Source organism: Chelonia mydas, chromosome 1, assembly GCF_015237465.2.
Source record: "Chelonia mydas isolate rCheMyd1 chromosome 1, rCheMyd1.pri.v2, whole genome shotgun sequence".
NCBI classification, from domain to species: Eukaryota; Metazoa; Chordata; order Testudines; family Cheloniidae; genus Chelonia; species Chelonia mydas.
Window position 1 is genome coordinate 226,789,902 of NC_057849.1, and position 15,478 is coordinate 226,805,379.

Genomic DNA, 15,478 nt, shown 5'->3' on the forward strand with positions numbered 1-15,478 from the left:
AGACAATTTACACCAGCTGAGGATCTGCTCCCAGGAGTGGTGTGTCTGCAAACCAGTTCTCTGTTTGTGTTTTCCTTACTTGGAATATTGCCAGAGGGCTCCACTGTTCCCAACTAAAGACAAAGCACAGTAGATTAAGGCTGGCATTATGTGGGGGGTTTACATCTTCCTCTGAAACATCCTGCAGTAGCTGCTGTCAGAGACTGGAGACCTGACTGCAGATGGGCCATTGGTAGATGGAAGTTCTTTTGTTAATGCAAAAATAAAAACACTTAATCAGCTCTTGCTCACAAAATTAAACTTTTAAGTAAATGTGAAAAAGAAAAGAGAAAACTGCTCTTGGGTATTGCTGTTTCACTCTTGTGGTTTATGAACTGCGTGAAAGTGAAGCATTCCCTGTAGTGAAATTACAGGTCTCTTATTCTGTCGGTCTTAAATTAAAAACTAGCTGAATCCAAAGTGGACTAGTTTACTAGATCTGAAGAGTCAATTATTTCTTTTGAGGAACTGAAATTGAACTACTTTGCCCAAATACACTATACAAATAACAATTATTATCCAAGAAAGGATATTTCCCCCCTAAACTAATTAAATCAGGGTACGATATTTTCTACTATCCTCAAATTTAATTAAAACTGAAGATATTTGTACTGTAGTAACGAAATGCAAATTTCATTCATAGAAAAATCTTACAGAATATTAAAGTTACCCAATGTGGACAAAGATATTACAATAAACAAAATAATTTTAGCACCCACAAAACATGCTCTGAAAATAACTATAAATGATGTAACTATATAGAGATATACAGTATGTACACACACACACACACAATTCTCCACTGACTTGCACTTTGTGCAGTCATTTGTAGCTGTAAAGTGGGTATAAAATGCTACCATTCAGATTTGTAACAATTTCAACTCACTTTGCACATATGTAAATGACTCCACAATGTGCAGCACAGTGAAGCATCAATCCCTATCTATAATACAGATACATGTGGGTATGTAATCTGCAAGGTGGTTTAACTCACTCTTTTCACTGTTCCTGTACTGAGAATTACCCATCCTGGGCCTTGGACTAATGTAATTTTGGAGAGAAATCTTATTTGGGAGGAAATATTTTGTGGCAGGTATTCCCACATAATAAATATTTATTAAAAATAAACAGCAGGTATTCCCACAGGCTTGAACTGTTATAATAAATTCTGCGGGAAATATAATAGTAGGCAGAGTGCAGCTAAAGTGCTCAAGAGTGCATGATAAAAGTGATTTATCATATGGTTCTACAATTTATCTCCATTACATATGTGAGCTATGGTATGTACAGTATTACACATATACAATCACAGTGTATAACAAAACTATATGCCAATACCCGACTTATGTTCATTTAACATGTAATGGAAGACTAATCTTGAGTAATGGGAGTTCAGATTTTTGTTTTACTTCCTTTTTCCAGCACTATAAAAGCAATTTTTCCTACTGTACATCAGTCACTTGACTGAATACTACAGTACAAATTAAGGATCCTATCCTGAGTTCAGTGGAGCTACTCACATCAGTTAAGGAACTCATGTGCATAGTTTTTGTAGGATAGGTCCTGTATTTCCTACATTTCCAAGTTATATCATGAAAATGTTTTCCAAAAAGTTTTGCTACTCAAAATGAATTCATTTTAAGCAATATTCTGTTAGCCAAAGAAACAGATTCAAGCAAAAACTTGTTTGTTAGTTTACACAGTTATAAATACAAGCTACAAGCACTTCTCAAGTCTTGCTTTCTGCCATTTGAGAATCTTTTACATTTCAAGTGTTATTCAATATGAAAAAACCTGAACATCTGAATTTAATAGCTCATCAAAATCATTTTTGCAGGAAGTACCATTCGTATGATCTTCCAGATGTTGCAAATTAAACTATAGTGTTATGGTTTTAAGCATTTTTAGAAACAGCACTTTCCAAAAATGGAATATAGTTTCTGATAAGTACAGAATAGGGAAAAAAAAATCACTCCAGCATTCCATTAAAACAGCAGTTCTCAAACTTTAGCAACCTGAGGACCCCAATTTTGATTTAAAATTTTTCATGAACCTCCAAGCCAGCTTCTAATTTTTCCTGGGGGTGCTCAGCCCCCACTCCACCGCTTCCCCCAAGGCCCTCCCCTCCCCACCTCTTTCCACCCCACCCCTGCTCCTCCTCTTCCCCACCTATTTCCGCCCCCTCTCCCGAGCACACCCTGTCCCTGCTCCTTACACTCCCTCCCACCACTTCCCGCACACCGCTAAACAGCTGTTCAACGGTGTGCAGGAGGCACTGGGAGGGAGGGGGAGGAGTTGGCAGCCCCGGACATGACTTGTGGACCCCCTGGAGTACCCTTGCAAACCCCCAGGGGTCTGCAGAACCCAGTCTGAGAACAGCTGCAATTAAACCTGGTTTTACTTGCCCCAGACTATAATTAATATCTTTTACCAGGATGATCAATTTTGTTTTCTCTTTTCTAAAAATGTTCCTATTCTTTATGCATCTGTCACATGTTCCATTTACTGAACACCTGAAATAAAACATCTCCAGCATTCTCACCATAATGCTACAGCCGTATCAGGCTTAAGATGTCAAACCTTTCCTCAAAACACCAGTATATATGATATGCCTCAATTTTCAATAACTAGGGGAGTCTATTATTCACACTCATGATTTTCATTTTCCTGGAGAAGCATGTCAGTCTGCCTAAATTACTCATTATATTGCATACCTCCAATGGATTGGTTAAGAAACTGCTCCAATCCCATGGCTTTTAACAACACAGAACATTCATCTTTTAAAAAAAAATATTTGAGCTATCAAAACCCAGCATCCTGTAACAGGCACTGCCAGAGCTACACATTAAAACATGCAACTAGCTTAAAAACCTAATTAAACTGAGATCTGCAGGAATTTTAAATTGCAATTTTCTTTTTGCTTAAGGTAACAGTACAGAGGTAATTCTGCTCTGATTACCCCTGTTCTAAACTGCTGAAGAACTGAAGGTGGGGAAGGGAGATGTAACATAAGATGAAAATCTCCTTTTTTTGTATAGCAGCTTCTGTGCCATTCTGCCCCAGTCCACAGGATGGAGAGCCCATTTATGCATGGGTGTGGGTGGCAGAGACAGAACATAAAGAAATACAGGAAAGAGGTTTTCTCAGATCACTTTGTGTGTGTCTGTGCCTCAGCTGGGACCGTGCCTCCCAGCCAGGTAGACAGATACACCCCAGCTTCGCTCAAGCTAAATATAGCCATGTGGATAGGTGGTGGTGTGGGCTAGTCCCCCCACCCCCAAAGCTTGGACCCACGTGGTCAAGTGGGCTTGTACTCAGGTGGCTACCCCAAGCTGCAACATCCACACGGGTATTTTTAGCCCATTAGCTCAAGCAGGCTCGCATGTGTCTGTCTACCCAGGCTGGCAGGCATGCTCCAGGTGCAATGTAGACTGACCCTTTGAGGCAGAACAGCAATTTGAGTATTTTGTTTGAATTTTAGAAATAGGAGTCTGACATTTACCGTCTAATATTGCTGGTGCTGTACCTGTGAGCCATACTCCCAACAGAGGGAGGAGGAAACGACTAATATTTAACATGGTATGTTAAATGGAGTAAATCTTGGATTTTAATACAATTTCATTTTAATTGATGTGCACCTCAGTGACTGTAAAGATTTGTACAAGGCCTGGCAAAACAAACATTAGATGATTCATCACTGGCAAAATGAAAGTGCGTCCCTCTCATGAAATGAACCTATAAATCTTTGTTACACTATTTTACCGCTGGAGACCGAGCCCAGTGAGGAATGAAAAACTTTGACAACTGTGTTTGGTAAGGTGGAGAGGAAAGACAGAAGGCACCGAAATGGAGACTCAGGTTGCAGAAGGGTGTGAAGCAAAAGCAAGCTGGACTAATTTGACACTTTGCCATTTTTACCTAAACGATTACTAACTGTATAACCAAAGTTACCATTCCCCTCCCTGAATGAATGTAGCAGAATCCCACACAACAATCAGAGCTACAAACTCAGGACTACAATGGAATAAATAGTTAGCCTGAATAAGCCAAGCAGGACTTGGCTCTCAATATTACATCATAGGTAAATTGAATCAAGAGGAACAGTAACAGCTAGGACAAGAATTGCAAATTCAACATTACAAATACTGAAGTGGAGTTGCGATTTTGATCATTAGTGGCCAGATTTTCCCCTGTGTTAAGGTGTTTTTTGTGCCAGTCTGACAGCTGACATAAAGTAAGGCAGCCTGAAGACTGCTCTGTTTTATGGCAGGGATCAGTCACACCACACTCCTGGGCTTTACTAAGCACAGCAGAGGAACTTGACCTACAGGTTATTAACTTATGTGCCACTGAATGCCCATTACTAGAACAAAAACCCTTTCCCATGAACTGGTGGGAGACTGTACAAGAGCTGTGTTGCTTCCTGAAAATTGGTGCGGCCTTATCCAGGCAACGTGCATTAGAGGCTTGGGGGAGAGAGAATAAAAAATTGAAGTCCAAAATGGATAGGCATCTCTCATTGCAGATCAAATGCTTGTGAAGGACTTCCTAGGGGAAAGTAACCTTCGCCTCCCACCCTCCCCACAGGGGTAATGAAAGCTTCTGAAGTTACAGATGGCCTGGAACAAAAGGATACAGGAGGGAATGGGAACAATACACACTCGAAAAATGTAAATGCCACCAAAAGGAAAATGAGGAATCATTTCACAAGGATAGCCCCCTGCAAACAATTCCTACGCAAGCAAAAATCCAGCCTTCAGGTCACCAGTGCTGCGGAGAATCCCATGCTGAGGGCTGCTTCAGACTATCCAGAGCAATATCTCATTCCGACTAATGAAACTCTCACATTTAATAATAATAATTTCCCCCCCATTTTCCACAGGGGAATGTGTCCTGACCCAGCCATACAGAACTCTTTTCTGCCACGCTGCATGTCTGGGTTGAGGACAAAAATGTTCCTTTATGACCCATCTACAGCATTGCACAATTGATCTGGGACATTCTGAGGTTTTAGTGCTTGTGGTATTGTTGGCTGTTAGTTTATGGGTTGGTGTTGTTGTTTTTTGACATTTCTCCTCTTCTGATGGATCAAGCATTGCCAAAGGTGGGACCTCAGTGATGAATGGTCTGATAGGTGAGTCAAATCCTATGTTTTCCAAAGGAGGGAAACACGCACTTAGGCTGCACACAGTATTGTTTTAATCTAGGGGGAAGCTTTATACCACAGCGTTGTGGCAATGGCAGCGTAGTGGAAATAGTGAGGGCATGGGCATAACACTTCTCATCTATAAACGGCTTCTGATTTGAGAAAGAGCAAGAGAGACAGAGAGGGCTGGAAGAGGTCCTTTAGGATACTTAATCCTGCCTCAGCACAGAGAGGAAGGACTAGAGAACCTCCTGAGTCCCTTCCAGCCCTACATTTCTGTGAGTCTTTGATTCTATTATTACTGATTCAGGCAATCTCCAGCCTGATGCTACTCACCCACTAATTATACAATACATGAACAGAGAACGGTGTGCTCATCCATTGTGTTCTCAAGGAAAAACCACCATATAATCCACAAAAGCACCTTTAACTAAATTACAAGTATTCTGCAAGGGATAGGCACATTTTTAAGGGAAGGGATGGCACTGAAGAGAGAGGAAATCTCTTATAAAAACAAGAAACTCTGTTTATAGTTAGGGCTCTGTATCTGTCACGGAAGTCACGGATTCCATGACTTTCTGTGACCTCCGTGACTTCTGCAAGGGCCAGGGTAGCTGACCACACAGCTGCCCCAGCAGCTGGCTCTGGGGCCAGCTGCTCAGGTGGCCCCCAGGACAGCCACACCAGCCGCTGCACCAGCAGCCCACAGCAGCGGTCCAAGGGTGGCTGGAGCAGCTGCAGTCCGCAGCCCCAGGCAGTGGTCCCCAGCCAGCTGGCCGGAGCAGACCCGGGCAGTAGTCCCCAGGCCAGCCACAGCAGCTGCTGTCTATGACCCTGGTCTGCCGTCCCCGGGCACCCTGCCCCCAGCAGTGGCCCCCTCGGACCACCCCCTCTCAGCAGCAGCTCCCTGCCCCCCCATGGTCCTCCAGCGCTCCTTCGCTCCCCAAGATTTAATCAGGTATTTTTGGTATAAGTCATGGACAGGTCACGGCCGTGAATTTTTGTTTATTGCCCATGACTTGTCTATGACTTTTACTAAAAATACCCGTGACTAAATCATAGCCTTATTTATGGTCTATGTAGCTCAAGACACATGACACTCTCACACCATTGCAATCCTGTACAGTAGAGAAGCAGCTACAACAACATACAAGATCACACACGCCAGGGTAGATCAAGATTTGTTCATGTTGATATGAAAACCTGCAGTCACCAGTGGAGCTGTTTATTTTCACATGGTGCTTCTGTAGCGGAGACAAGGCAATTCATCCAAGTAAACACAGTAAGGGCAACGTTTTCCTGATATGAGACCCAGTGGAAGGCCTCCTCACCACTTAAGAATCATATCGGGTAAGAGGATGATACTGACAAAGTGGCCATGCAGGTGGAGGCCTCTGCTCCCCCTTATACCAGCCCAGCACAAACCAGTTTCCCCTTCCTGTTAAAAGGACATAGTACATACACACCAACCTCTCAAGGGTATTCTGAGGATTAATTAATGTCTGTAAAACAGCTTTGTTCATATATATATTATATATAAAAAAGGTATTCTTAACAATCAGACCCTAAGTGTCTCAAGTTGGATGCCTGATCACTGAGGCACCAGAAATTAGTGGACATTTTTGAAAAATTTGGCCTTAATTTCTCTCAAAAAATGGGGTATATATAAGGCATTGTGAAGAGAAATTAATCAACGATTCTGAAACACTCAGATGCTACAGCGACAAATGCCATAGGAACACCCAGTAAATTCTGTTTTCAATGTTGAGTTTGTTTGGTGTGTGGTAAATAAGGCAGGGGCCACAAATCTCAGGAATGATGAGGATATAAAGAAATACCAAACAGCTACTTCACTCAGTGATCATCAGCTATCCTGTGCACTGAATGAAGCTGGGGCTCTCTAGAAAAAAAAATAGTATGCGATCATCTAATTAAAGATGGCATCATAATTACTCCTGGGGGAATTCTTTGCCAAATAAAAATCACAAATTCTGCACCAAAAAATTATAAATTGTGCACACAGTATTTTTAAATTCTCCAAAATTCTGCATATTTGTCAAAATAACACAGTATAATCACGCCTGTTTCAATTATTTCGGTAATTTATTTCAAAATACCTGTCAGTAAGTATGTCTGTAACAATACAGACAACAAAAAAGAGTCAGGAACTGTTTTTTGACAAATAGCTTCCTTACTTGGCATATTAATACAGAGCTTTGAGTAATAATTCATTTAAACTACAATACCAGAAACTAGGGCTGTCGATTAATTGCAGTTAACTCACGTGATTAACTCAAAAGAATTAATTGTGATTAATCGCTCTGTTAAAGAATAGAATACCAACTGAAATTTATTAAATATTTTTGGATGTTTCTCTACATTTTCAAATATACTGATTTTTATTACAATACACAATACAAAGTGTACAGTGCTCACTTTATATTATTATTTTTGATTACAAATATTTGCACTATAAAAATAAGATAGTGTTTTTCAATTCATCTCATACAAGTACTGTAGTGCACTCTTTATCATGAAAGTGTAATTTACAAATGTAGATTTTTTGTTGTTGCATAACTGCACTCAAAACCAAAACAATGTAAAACTTCAGAGCCTACAAGTCCACTCAGTCCTACTTCTTGTTCAGCCAATTTCTAAGACAGACAAGTTTGTTTACTTTTACGGGAGATAATGCTGCCTGCTTCTTATTTACAATGTCACCTGAAAATGAGAACAGGACTTTGCCCGGCACTTTTGTAGCCGGCATTGCAAGGTATTTACATGCCAAATATGCTAAACATTCATATGGCCCTTCATACTTCAGCCACCATTCCTGAGGACATGCTTCCATGCTGATGATGCTCGTTAAAAAAAATGTGTTAATTAAATTTGTGACTGAACTCCTTGTGGGGAGAATTGTATGTCTCCTGCTCTGTTTTACCCACACTCTGCCATATATTTCATGTTATAGCAGTCTTGGATGATGACCCAGCATATGTTGTTCATTTTAAGAACACTTTCACAGCAGATATGACAAAATGCAAAGAAGGTACCAATGTGAGATTTCTAAAAATAGCTACAGCACTCAACCCAAGGTTTAAGAATCTGAAGTGCCTTCCAAAATCTGAGAGGGACGAGGTGTGGAGCATGCTTTCAGAAGTCTTAAAAGAGCAACAGTCCGATGGGGAAATGACAGAACCTGAACCACCAAAAAAACCCAACAACCTTCTGCTGGTGGCATCTGACTCCGATAATGAAAATGAACATGCATCGGTCCGCTCTGCTTTGGATTGTTATCCAGTAGAACCCATCATCAGCATGGACACATGTCCCCTGGAATGGTGGTTGAAGCATGAAGGGACATACGAATCTTTAGCACAACTGGCACGTAAATATCTTGTGACGCCAGCTACAACAGTGCCACGTGAACACCTGTTCTCACTTTCAGGTGAGCTTGTAAACAAGAAGCGGTCAGTATTATCTCCTGCAAATAGTAATTAAATTTGTTTCTCTGACCAATTGGCTGAAGTAGGACGGAGTGGACTTGTAGGTTCTAAATTTTTACATTGTTTTATTTTTGAATGCAGTTATTTTTTGTACATAATTCTACATTTGTAAGTTCAACTTTCATGATAGAGATTGCACTACATTACTTGTGTTAGGAGAATTGAAAAATACTATTTCTTTTGTTTTTTACAGTGCAAATTCTTGTTATCAAAAATAAATATAAAGTGAGCACTGTACATTTTGTATTCTGTGTTGTATTTGAAATCAATATATTTAAAAATGTAGAAAACATCCAAAAATATTTAACTAAATGGTATTCTATTATTGTTTAACAGTGCAATTAATTTTTTTAACCACTTGATAGCCCTAACAGAAACTTATTTCCCACATCCCTCAGAAGCAATGCAAAGGCTTGGGGGAGTCAGGGGTAATGGAGGAGCTGAGGGAGAGGGAAATAATTTCTGGGAAGGAGCCTGGGAGTGAACCTGGAGGGTTGTTGGGAGAAGTATGGAACACATTTTTTTGGGGGGAGGAGGGATTGTTCAGGAGTTGGGGAGCCTCCCCCGTGCAGATCCTGGATGACCCCTAGCCTCTCCCATTCAGTCAGGCACATCTGCCCCGTCCCCATGTGTCCCTGCACCCCCCACTCACCACCCCCCTACCTTCAGGCAGCCCTGCACCACCTCAATCCCCATGTATCCCTGCACCCCATTCAGCTACCTCCTGCCCCCCTATGGCCTTGCACCCTTGTTCCCATTCAGCCCCTGCACCAGTCTGTCCCCCCGACTAGCCCTTCTGAACCCCAGTCTGTGAGACCCCCAGCAGTTCCATGTGACCTGCTCTGTCTGTCCTTCCCCATCCCGTGCCTCCTAACTTGGCCCCATAGGCAGGGTGCTGTGAGTAACAGAGCTGACCGCTGGTTACTACTGCCAGTGAGCTGGCAGCCCCTGTTGGGCAAAAGGTATATAACTGCAGCATCTCTTGGGAAGAATGTATTTTCTGCAGAAAAAAAAGAATTGTGGGGGACTTGAATTCTGCGCATTTGCAGTGGGCGCAGAATTCCCCCAGGAGTACACAATGCATATACACAATGGGTTGAATACAGGTTGCTCAGGCCACCTTAATTTTGGAATTTCCTAATACTTGAGCACTTGCCTTTGCACAATTAATATTCTTTTAGTGTAAGTGTCACAGGGTGGCACCAGCCCTTTAAGAGGGAAGTGGCCAGTGCATCTAGGACTGGTCAGCTGACCCCCACATATAAGAGAAGGCACCTGGGCAGAGCATGGGTGAGTCAGGCCTGAGATGCAGTCAGGAAAGGGGCAGAGATACATGACCTGGAGCTCTTGTTGTCTGTTCCTTGACACTGTGGAGACAGGCTAGAAGCCAGGAGGCCAGGTAGTGGGAGCAGGAACAGCAGGAAATTCCCTGAGAGTGGCTGGCAGAGTGCCCTGGGAGAAGAGGCAGTAGGAACCTGCTGGGGGAAAGGGGATCCAGGGACAGAGCCCTGGGAGGGTAGGCTCATTTAACCCTGTCATGGGCCCTGAAACATGAGAAATTGAGAGAGGTAAAGGGAAAAAATCATCAGGGAGCCACAGCCCACAGTGGGCTGAGGAACTACGTTCCACAGGTTTTTGTGTATGTTTGAGAAATAAAACTGCCTGCAAAAGAGCCTCCGGCTGTGGCAGACGGTCCTTTGTGTGCTGGGGACAAGCCAGCATCTTACAGTACATTTTTTATATGTAATCTATGATCTGACACACACACACACTTTTCTAAGATAGCTCTTAATAGGATTCATTGTTTCAATGTACCCATTCAGCGATTGGGTCTGTTATATGTTTCAGTGGGCAATGCCCTCCTAGGAGTAACACTCAGGAGAACTCCAGTTTGATGATGCAAGGAAGACCTTCTGCTTTTATGCTAAACTATTTTATTGTTATCTCATCCCAGTTTCTCCAACCCATTTATCTGTGTTGTTCACCTGCTGTATCCTATCTGACACAAAAATCACAAGGTCTCTGGGGCAGGGATTTTTTCGTTAAAGATTGTATAGGGCCTTGCACAATGAGGTCTAGACCCATAATTGGGGTCCTTAAATAAAAACATAAAAATAAAACATTGAAAAAACTGCTTCATCCTTTGAAAGTTTCAGAAATCATAACTATCACCACATAGGTTTTATACTTAAACAATTTGGGTTAATTTAGCAATTAGTTTATTTCTGGCTATTTTGAGAAAGTTTAAACTATGGAACGTATACTATCTTATAACTCTGAAATTTACTGATTTGCAATACTTTCTAACTAAAGTTAGAAGCAAAATCTTTTTTCACATCTCTGATGCTAGCCTTTTAAAAGTCAACAATATCCAGCCGCATCTGACACACACTTATTACCTATTCTGAGATTATCAGTGTGTGGTAAATGTTGACTTTTTAATGGTAACTATTGTACTTTACATCATGATCTGTTTCAAGATGTTGTTTCCTGTTAAATATAATTCACAATAATCGAATATCAAAGGGTGTTAAAATTTTGGGTTAGTGATTAAGAACCCAATCTTGCACCTTGAAGTCAATGGGAGTTTTGTCACTAATTTTGAGGAGAGCAGGATAGTGTTTTACTTTCTTTGTAATTAGACAAAGTGATCGTCTTTTAGATTATATTGGAGGTCAGATGATGATAGTACACAAGTGCAACTAAAAATATTAACCACCCACAAGCGGTACCGGCTGAAAGGCTTTGGGAGACAAGCAAGATAAACAAACCAATCCACCTTTCTTGCTTTACTTTGTAACTAAAACAACTTCAACTTGTACACTGGAGGATATGTATAATGTAAACAACAACAACAAAAACTGCATTTCTCTAGCACCTTACATCTGAGGTTCTCCAAGTACTTTGCAAACATGAATTAGCCTCACCTACCTCAGAGATGTATGGTCGCTGTGATTTATACTCATTTTTAGATTAGTTCTAATGGAGGCACAGGGTCAGTGATAGAGCCAGGAACAGAAACCCAGGAGAGTACTGACACTCAGTCCCACTTCTAACCACTAGGCAATGCCTCCTTCAATTAGATTAAGTAGAATGAAAAACGAGTAATTTAGTCCATCTATATTCAGAATAACAACTGATAAAGATTTCTTGTGAGGGTTTTTCAGAATTAGACAACATATATCCCTAACCAGCACATGGGAACATTAATTGGGAGAGAGATAACCAAACCATTTTAAAAGCTAATTTATATACATAATCTCAAGAGCTGGCATTATTGAAAGAAAGTGTATTAGGAGACTCAGCAAGAAACTGCTCAGCTTTCTTGTTGAGCTCTGCGGGAAAGTTTTAGGAACTATTTTAAGGTAACAATGAGGTCTTTGGGGACTATCAGGAACATGGAGTATTGTGGTGCAAGGCAAGAAAAAAATCCACGGAAAGCTTTCACTAGCCTCCTATCATTCTTTTGAGATCATAATTCCTATTTTGTATAAAGGGATTGAGATTAATTTCCCAGAAAGTCTGTGACAAAGGTTCCAGGTCAGAATGCATAAAGTTTAAAAATAGGAATAAAATAGTTAAAAGTTAACTAACATTCATAATTATTACTCATTAAATAATTCATCACTTTTGAAATCCAGACACATGGTTCAAGTTTAACTCACACTGCTTCTCTGCTTATTGTGGGGTTGGTTTGGTTTAGTTTCTACCGAATGTGCCATTCTGGTTGCGTAATCAAGAGTGAGTTTTAACTGACTGGAATATCAGCATGGAAACTGTAATTAGCATTCCATAAAACAAACAAACAAATAAACAATGTTCAGCTGAAACAACATAAGCAAGACATTGGGTCTAATTCAGCAGTTAGTGCAGTGAGGCTTATATTACAACAGAAGAAGCACCTTGCCAGCAAAGCTCCTTGCTCCCAGGGGAGAGTCACTCCTATGGGAACGAGGCAGTGCGGGGTGTGGGAGGGCAGCTTTAATTCCCATCACAATTCCATGGACACTCTTACAGTGGGAGAGTCTCCAGCAGTGCTGCAAGTAAGCTGGTACAGTCAAGTACGCCATACCATTAAGACACATTTTCAAGACTGAATTGTATAGCCCTGTGCGGATACAAATTTATCCGTGGATGCGGATATCCATGGATAGAAATTGGTATCCGCTGAACTGTAGGGCTTTTCCAAGAACTGTAGCGGTGAAAGGAGCAGAATGTGGGGCTGCCACTCCCAGGAGTCAGCACCTCAGGCCAGCAGCTCCTCTGGCGCAGCTGTACCACCCCCAGCCCTTCTACGCAGCTGTGTCTCCTGTCTGTACAGCCCCGCCAGAGGACAGGGCTGGGGATGGTACAGCTGCGCCGGAGGAGCTGCCGGTGCAGGGCACTGGCTCCTTGCCTCAGTGGCTACTGCCAGTCATCAGCTAGCCCGCTTTCCCTGGGGCAAACTGCAGTCTGTGATGGCCACTCATCACTGGCAAGGGGGTTGGACCAGCTGCCTCTGCAGCCCCAGTGCCTCCTTAGGCCTTTAACAAGGCCTCAGCCTGGGGAGTTGCCAGGCTGGAGCTCCCCAGTTCTTCTTTCCCTTCTCCAGCACTGCTCTGCTTCAGGCAACCTGTGCTCCTAGGCAGCTAGGTCCTTCCCACTCCACGACTGGAGTGAGACTCCCTTCTCGTGGCTCACCGCCCTTTTATCAGGGCCAGCTGTGCCCTGATGGAGCTGGCCACACATGGGGACAACTAGCCAGCCAGCCTCCCTCAGCTGCTCTTAATCCCTTTTCTAATTGGGTCCCAGCCACAGCCCTCTCCAAGGGCTGCTTTTAACCCCTGCTCTCCTGGAGTGGAGCAGCCGCTACGGGGGGGTCAGGGTCGGGGGGTCGGTACTGTACCGGTAAGAGTTAAAATCTACTTGCACCACTAGTCTCCAGACAGGTATTGAATCAGAGGACTCCTAGGCACATGGACTATGCCCCATTTTGGGCAGCAACACCAATTGCTGATGCTCTGTTGCTCTGAATTTTTGTCATGTCCCCAAAAATGAGGTTGTGGTCACTTTGCCCCACTGTAACCCAGCCTCCTGGCTGAAATTCCACCACCAGGAAACTCTGACCTTTTGTATAAGGCAGCACAGATCTTCAGTTAAATTTTGCCAGCTTATCCTTTAGCTGAACCAACTCCTTGAATCTCAACACTGTCAAACAATGAGGAAGTTTTGATCCAGTTCTAACACTACAATTCAGAACTATCTTTAGAATAAATTAGTACATAAGTACTTAGAAGAGAGTAACAGAATGAATGGGAAGCACCACAGATTCGTAAAGAACAAGTCAAGCCAGACAAACCTGATAGCACACAGAAATTGAGCAAAATTACAGGTTTAGTGGACAAATGAAAACAATAGATTTAATTTAACTGTAACATTTCATGTTTGTGGGTAGGCAAAGATGTCCCTAGGAAACTTTCACAGATTTGCATAGGTACAGGAAGTTCAAATGGTTTCCTTGAGCCTCTACTTAGTTATTTCATAAATAAATTAAATTTAAATATATATGTCTTTTAATGAGACTTTTAGTACATTATTGCTGAAAAATTAATACTCACTTTGGAAATATGTGACTGATTAGGATTATTGTAGTGAAAATACTAAATTGCCAGCCACACTGAAAACAGAGCGTAGTTACTGTACTTAAACTTAAATATCAAACTGGGAAGAGGTGGCAAGTGGCATACTCCAAAATTTTACATTGTGACTGAATAATTTTATATCTTTCTGAATAATTTAGAAAACAAAGTAAATTGTACATTGATTGAATGTACAGCAGACACAGGATTAAATTAAGCTTCAACACAGCAGGTAGGTAGGTTGAAAATAAAGAAATATCTGGAAAGCTGAGAGAGATGGGCGTATTTAAGTGGGATGAGATTTTAATATAGATAAATGTAGAATAATAAGCTTGGGAAAAATTAACACCCAGCTCAAGCAACCAAATGGGAAAATGCCAATTTTCATTAAAAAAAAGTTTCCAATAGATTTCACAGTTTATTCACACTGTGAGAATCCACACTGGGTATATGCATCAGGTCTGACAACTTGTTTGCTACATTCCAGCCTGATGTGGTTTCAAAAGGAAGAAAATATATTCCCTGAAAACCTACCTTTTAAAATAGAATATTAATTTCCTTTAAATATGCATACAGTGTTCATGAAATGTACCAGATTTACAACTTCAGTAACAGAAGAGCAAACTTCATTTTACTTATCCACCAATGAGACACAGAGGGACCCCCTGTAGAGTTCAGCCTGCAACCCAATGGAGAATTTCTTCTTTAGATGAAGTGGTAAGGTCCAGTCCTTTGGAAGCCACTGGACCAGAGTTTTCTCCTTTTTATCACAAAAAAGTTCCAAGTGGCCTCAGAGGGTACAGCAGAGGGAAAACTGAAGTACTGGTTAGCCACTGATGGGTTACTATAAAAGCCAACATTATTCCAGAAACTAAACTGCATCTTGATGAAGGGTATTAATATATAAAAGAAAATAACATTCTGAGGGATAGCAACTCATAGTAAACTAAGAGAGAGAGAAAGAGAAATAATATATTTTCTCTTCACTGAATGACAATATATCTAAAATAGTGAGCTTTCAATATCAAAGGAAAAACTCAAAAGACATATTTGCAATGCACTCAAATTAAACTGTAATAATGTAAACTTGTTAAATTGTATATTCTTTCCACATACCAAGTTAAAGCTATATGGAATATTTAAATGGCTCGCTCTCGAATGAGTGTCTA

At 41.4% G+C, this 15,478-nt stretch overlaps 1 protein-coding gene across 3 annotated transcripts in view; it reads right to left on the reverse strand.

Annotated features, from left to right (window-relative positions):
* MPPED1 (metallophosphoesterase domain containing 1) overlaps nucleotides 1–15,478 on the reverse strand; it is a 73,398-nt gene that overhangs the window by 23,063 nt on the left and 34,857 nt on the right. The gene's annotated exons all lie outside the window — the stretch shown is intronic.